The sequence below is a fragment of the Mus caroli genome, chromosome 4, assembly GCF_900094665.2.
Source record: "Mus caroli chromosome 4, CAROLI_EIJ_v1.1, whole genome shotgun sequence".
Classification (NCBI taxonomy): Eukaryota; Metazoa; Chordata; class Mammalia; order Rodentia; family Muridae; genus Mus; species Mus caroli.
The window spans coordinates 140,812,471-140,818,670 of NC_034573.1; positions in this window are offsets into that span (position 1 = coordinate 140,812,471).

Below are 6,200 nucleotides of genomic sequence, written 5' to 3' on the forward strand. Positions count from 1 at the left end.
CCAGGCTGGCCTCGAACTCAGAAATCCGCCTGCCTCTGCCTCCCGAGTGCTGGGATTAAAGGCATGCGCCACCACGCCCGGCCTTGCTTTTTACTTTTTAATTCAACCCTTAATTAGCTCATTGAGTACAAGTGGACCGACCTTCCTTGGGGAACAGATTTTGACACACAGTCAAGATGGATATTAGTTAAATATAACTAGGACCCTTCTGCTGTAGGTTAAGCAGTGGTTCCCCCCAGGACAAAGACAGAAATCCTTGGGTGAGGCGTGCATATTTGTAGTTCTCTGATCTGCAGATTTGGGCAATGACCCCTAGGTAGGCATTACAATTAATAGGAAGAGTGCCAGCCACATTTCACCCACATTCCACAGCGTGGCCCAACATCTGTAATCTCAAGGCCCTTTGTCCCAAAACAATAAAGCTGTGTGCATCACGTATGTCGCTCCCTCCTCTCCTAGCTGTGAAGCAGTGCTGTGTCCAAACACGCCTCACAAAACAGGAAGACGTTCATGGCAGTATATATTGTTCTCTGAGTCCAAGGGATGGAACAGTGGACAAACAGTGTCCTTCCCTGGTTATCAGATTCTGTTCAGTGGGGAGAAGCTGACAGCAGAGAAGATAACACCCAGTCTGTGTCACTGATGACGGAGATCTGTTCTGAGAACTCCATTGTCGGTTTTGTGTGGACGTCACAGATGCACATATGCACACTCAGCGTCAACATCATTAAGCGAGCACCTTCTGGGACCAGGCTGGTGTGTGTGGTCTGTTGCTATTGTATGCAGCACCTCACTCGTGTGTGTGTGTGTGTGTGTGTGTGTGTGTGTAGTATGTATTATACCATGAAGGACTCCAGAGGATGAACAGGTGAATGTGTGTGTGTGTGTGTGTGTGTGTGTGTGTGTGTGTGTGTGTGTACATCTGTAGCAGTCAAGAGTTTACTTTTTCTGCTCTGAGATGGAAACATGAGTAAGATTGGGGTATGACTCACACAGTGGGAGGAAGAGCATTTCAAACTAGAGAGCAACCATGAACAGGCCAACCTGCCACAGCGTGTGTTTGCTGTGTTGACAGGCAAGAAAGGAGAACACAGGGTGGCATGCTGAGCAGAAGCAGTCAGGACCAGGTGTGGACGCTCCTACAGCCCACGGATGCTGGGTGGAGTGATTTTGCTGACTTGAGAAGAACACTTTATGTGTCTATTTTTGGTAGTTGGCACACACTTTGCCTCCAAGTGACACTGTCAGCTCCCAGAAAAACTTAATTACGATAATATAAATCTTGGAAATTACTTGTGGTTGAATATAATGAGTCTCTCTCTCTCTCTCTCTCTCTCTCTCTCTCTCTCTCTCTCTCTCTCTCCTCTCTCTCTCTGTGTGTTAATCAAGTTGCACACAGGTATTTTAAAACTTTGATTTAGTGTGGTAACATTTAACTGGAAAAAAAAATCCAAACCAAAAAGCAATGCTTATACATCAGTCCTTCATCGTGAAAGAAATGTAAGAGAATAGGAGACAGACATGCAGGGAGAGCTAGATTGATCTGGAATCATTTGGATTATCTGTCATCATTTAGAAGCTCAGGGGTAGTGGGGACATGGCTCAGATGTGCCCACAAACTTGCTGCAGAAACGCAAGGACTCACTTTTTATCCCAGAACTCATGTAGTAAATGAATAAATAAGCCAAACACTGTGGCTTGTGTCTGTGATCCCAGCACTGGGGTGGTGGAGACCAGGATCCCCTGGGCTCTCTGACCAGCCCGTCGAGCCAATGGATAGGCCAGGCCCACCGGGAGTCTATAAAGAGGGCAGAGGAGGGATCAACCTCCTGATTGCCTTGTTCTTTATTTGAATAACAATAAAAATTGAATGATAGTTGACAAGAGCTGAACCTATGAAGTAATCAGGTGAATTTGGGGATTGGTTTGGATAGTGTCTTGTGTGTGTGTCATGTCCCCCTCCTGTCTATCCCTCCCTGTTCCTCTCCCACCTCCCACTCCCGTGCAGTGGTAAAACGTGATACACAAAAGTCATACAATTCTAGTTATTGCTTGCAGATGATTCTGTTGGGCTTGTCACAATTGTCACCGCAGTCCGGTGAATATATTTCTTTTGAGTGACATTCAATTGCTTTCTAAAATAAACACAGCATATTTTATATTTATTTGCTTAATTTTTTTGGCCACGGGCTCTTGATTTCTTCCTCTTGTTTCTGAGAATTGAACCCCGTACATATCAAGTTTACACTGTACCACTGTGATTAGCTTAACTGTCAACCCAACTTAGAATCACCTAGGAAGAGTCCTTTTTTTTTTTGGAAGAGTCCTTTAATAAGGGACCATCTTGATCAGGTTGGCCTATGGGCACAATGTTAGTGGATGGAGGAAGACCGACCAAGCCCACTGTGGGCAGCACCACTCCCTAGGCAGGGGTCTGCAGCCATCCAAGAGGAAAAACTGAGTCGAGCACAAGCAAGCAAACATGCACGCATTCATTCTCTGCTTGACTGTGGATATGTCATGACCAGCTGTCTCTCATTCATGCTGCTGTGAGTCCCCTTCTTGAATAGACTCTGCTCTGGAGTCCTGAGATAAAATAAGCAGTTCTTCTCTTAAGTTGTCTTTTTTTCCAGGATGTTTTTATTACAGCAACAGAAATGAAGCTAGGACAAAAAGATTGTGTGTGTGTGTGCGTGCGCACACACCATTTGTGCAGGTACCCACAAAGGCCAGAGAGGGGTTTAGATCCCTTCCAGTCAGGGATTGGATGCTCAGAAGACCAGCCAGTAGAACGCAGCTCTCTCTCCTAGCCAGGAATTGTAAAAGCGAGGCTCCCTGTAGCCTCTGATGCTGCTCCTCGTCACGTCTGTGGAAGGTGGGTGGGTATTCATTTCTCCATTTCTGGGTATTCATTCACGTAGTTGTGGTTTCAGCCTTAGCTCTCAAATCACTGAGTCAACACTTTTTTTTTTTTCATTCACAGGAGTAAAACCTACTCAGCAGGTCCAGAGTCAGTCATCTCTTCTGTCCCGGGTTCAGGTTGGCTTCTGAATGAGAAGTACTGGGTTCCATCCTGGCATCTCCCTCAACTTTGGTTGCCCTTGGAATCCCTGCCCTCTCTGGTGTCAGTCTGCAGAGGCTAAACCCAGCCCCTTGCTGTCTGAGTATTCCTGAGCAAATTACTAACCCCTCTCTGCCTCAGGCTCCAGGCCTATAAAACCTAATCGTGCATCATTCAGGCTCTGCTTCCCAGCATAGGTGCTGCTGGACATGACCTTATAAGGGGAAAGGAAGTTTAGCTTGGCTTCCGGCTATGTGACCTCCTCCGTGGTGAAAGCCCCTCCTGCCAATCTCAGGACAAGATTTCCAGGATTTGGTCACATCTCAAGTGGCTCTTGCTCCAGGCTGGCTCCTCTGGTCTCACGGCTTTCTGCCCCCCATCCCCCTTCGTTTTGTAACGGGGAGAAATCTTCAGAGCCCCGCCTCTAGGTTGGGACTGTTTGGTACTGAGGCAGAACCTGGCTGGTAGTGACTTCAGCAGGGTTGCTGATGTGTGTTTCAGAGACTTGGATGAACCCAGAGCAGAAGGAGCAAAGGCTCCTGGCACTGTTGGAGGACAATCTCCTGTTCCTGTAACTCTGGTGTATCTACAATAGGTTTCTCTAACAAAAAATCTCCAGTGGTGGGTGTTAGGAAGATCAGGGAGGGGCTGGGTAGTAGCCGAGTTAGAATGGAGAATCGCAAAGACAACTGTTAGAGTGGAGGAGAGAGAGGCCTGTGCAGCTCCCAGGTCATGGATGTCCTTCCAGGAAATTCTGTTTCCTCGGGAGTGGCATCTCTTTTTCCTCCTCAGTCCTTGACCCATCAGGGAGAAACAGGCCATCTTCATGGTTGGTGCGGTGGTGTCTACCGGACATTTCTGTCTGGGATACAGATAGGCCTGGGCAGGTCTCATGGAAAGACACGAACCTTGTCCAATCATGAGGAGAGGGTCAGGTGCCTTCCATATTCTGTCTAAGGGAACACACAATCATACCAGGATGGGAGGAGTTAGTCCTGGTGTGTGTCAGTGGATGGAGATAGGAGGGTGTTGGGAGACTTTGTAAATATTAAATATATTTAGAGTAGCCAGGGCCATTGCTAATGGCATGTTAGGGAGGTAGGAGATTTTTTTGCTTTTAAAGTTGGGATTTTAGAGTTTGATGCATTCTTTCTATGATACCTTGGCTCTGGGGATTGTAAGGAGTCCCCATGTGATGGCTATCTCTCACCGTGAGCAGAAGGTCTTGAATTGGGAGCTAGTAACTGAGAGTTAGTTTTTATCTGTTGAGGAATTCTCATGAAGGCAAAGGTGGAGAGCATGTGGTGAAGTCATCTTTTTGAACTTTCTCCCATTTGGGCTATAGTGTTGCAAGATATTTGGTCACACTGTGAACCCAGAGATTGTGTTATTTACTGGAAAAGCCTGTTTTTAGTTGTGGTGTGGCTCAGCCTTAGCACACACACCTTTAATCCAAGAGCTTTCTGTTTGAATATTGTAAACAGGATTAAATAAAATCAGCCATAGGTCAAGAGACCAAGCAAGCAACCAGCTGACAGGAAGAGAACCTAGGATTGTTAAGAAATAAAACAATAAAGGGTGAGAAGGTGTTTGGAGGACAGACAGATGCACAGGAGTCAGAAGGGAGGGGTGTTCATTTTGGTGGCGGACGTTTGAGGAGGTTTGGCAGAAAGGGATTCCTTCTGCGACTTCAGCTGAGGAAGAAGGTCAGCTGGGTGCTTTCTCTATCTCTCAGAGCTAGCAGGCTTTCACCCTAGTATCTGCCTCGAAAGTTTTCATTGGTGAAAATGAACGGTTGAGATTTGTTTAAAACAACAACAACAACACTGTAGCCCATATGTAGCCTACAGTGACAAAGATATACTTTTGGCAGCTGAACTGGGGAATGTGGGTAACATCAATGTTCCAGGGGGCATTGGGTTTGAGACCTTGGGGGTTGGTGCTCTTAGTTAATAAAGCTGGGAGAGTAATAAGGGGTGCACAAGAAGAGCGTGTTTTTGTTATCCTCAGAAGCTGAGCAAGACATAGGGGAAACAGGTGTGAAGCCCTCTTATATTTGTGTTGGCCTGCACATTCGTGTGTGTGTGTGTGTGTGTGTGTGTGTGTGTGTGTGTGTGTTTGTGAACAGAATTGATCTGCTTCCACAGTGGAAGCTGTGAACACTCCTTCCTGTCCTGTACAGACCTTACAATCAGGGAGAGCACCTCCCACAGATATTAGACCTGCCAGGGGACTGTGAGCTCTGACATATTGGATGGAGAGGGGAGGTGCTTTTCCCTGTAAGAGGGTGGAGACATGTATGGGTTGTGGGGGGAATAGTGGGTTAGCATCTAATTTTAAAAGGCTCTTGAGAACCATGGAAGCAAATTAACAGCAGCATAAACACTGAGAAAAGATTAAAGAGCCCATTGACTTCTTTGAGAGCTAAAGAAATTGTGTATGGTTCCTTTCATTGGGGGAGTGGTGGGGCAGCTCTCTGGAATGGAATAATGTGGGCTCATCCCTGGGAGAGCAGTACATTATTACTGTGGCTCCCCTCGTTCCCTGTCAGTAAATACTGAGGGGGCCTTGGTGATGGGTTTTCCCAAAAGCTTTGGAGGGAGGTGAGAGTTAAGGTTTGAGGGAAGGAAACGGTGGGTTTGAGAAGGCATATTGAAGTGAGGGAAATTTCTGTTCCCAAGAATGTGATGGGTGGACTAAGCTGGATTTTGGGAGGAGACATTTTGAATCCTAGGGAAGACAAAGAAGGTATTAATGATCCTTAAGTCGGGTCAGGGATGGGGATGAGTGTCCCCACACCAGGATATCGTCCATATAGTGAATGACTAATACCGTTGGAAATCTAAACAGCATTGGCTTAGTACTTTATGCTCTGATTGTATTTGGTTTTCTATTAGAAGTTTTTAGTTCCCCCCAATTTCCCCCCCCATGAAGGAACCATTGATAATTAGTTATTTCTGCTACTGGGGGTGGGGGTGGGGCGGGAATCCCATGAAGGGATCTTTAATATTGAGTTATTCTCACTATTAGGGAAAAAAAAAACTTTCAAACAAAAGCCAATCAAAGAAGAAAAGTCTTAAGTTCTGGGCCAGGCTGTGATACTGCAGCAGCAAAATCCCGCCCACCGGCCCGCCCATCC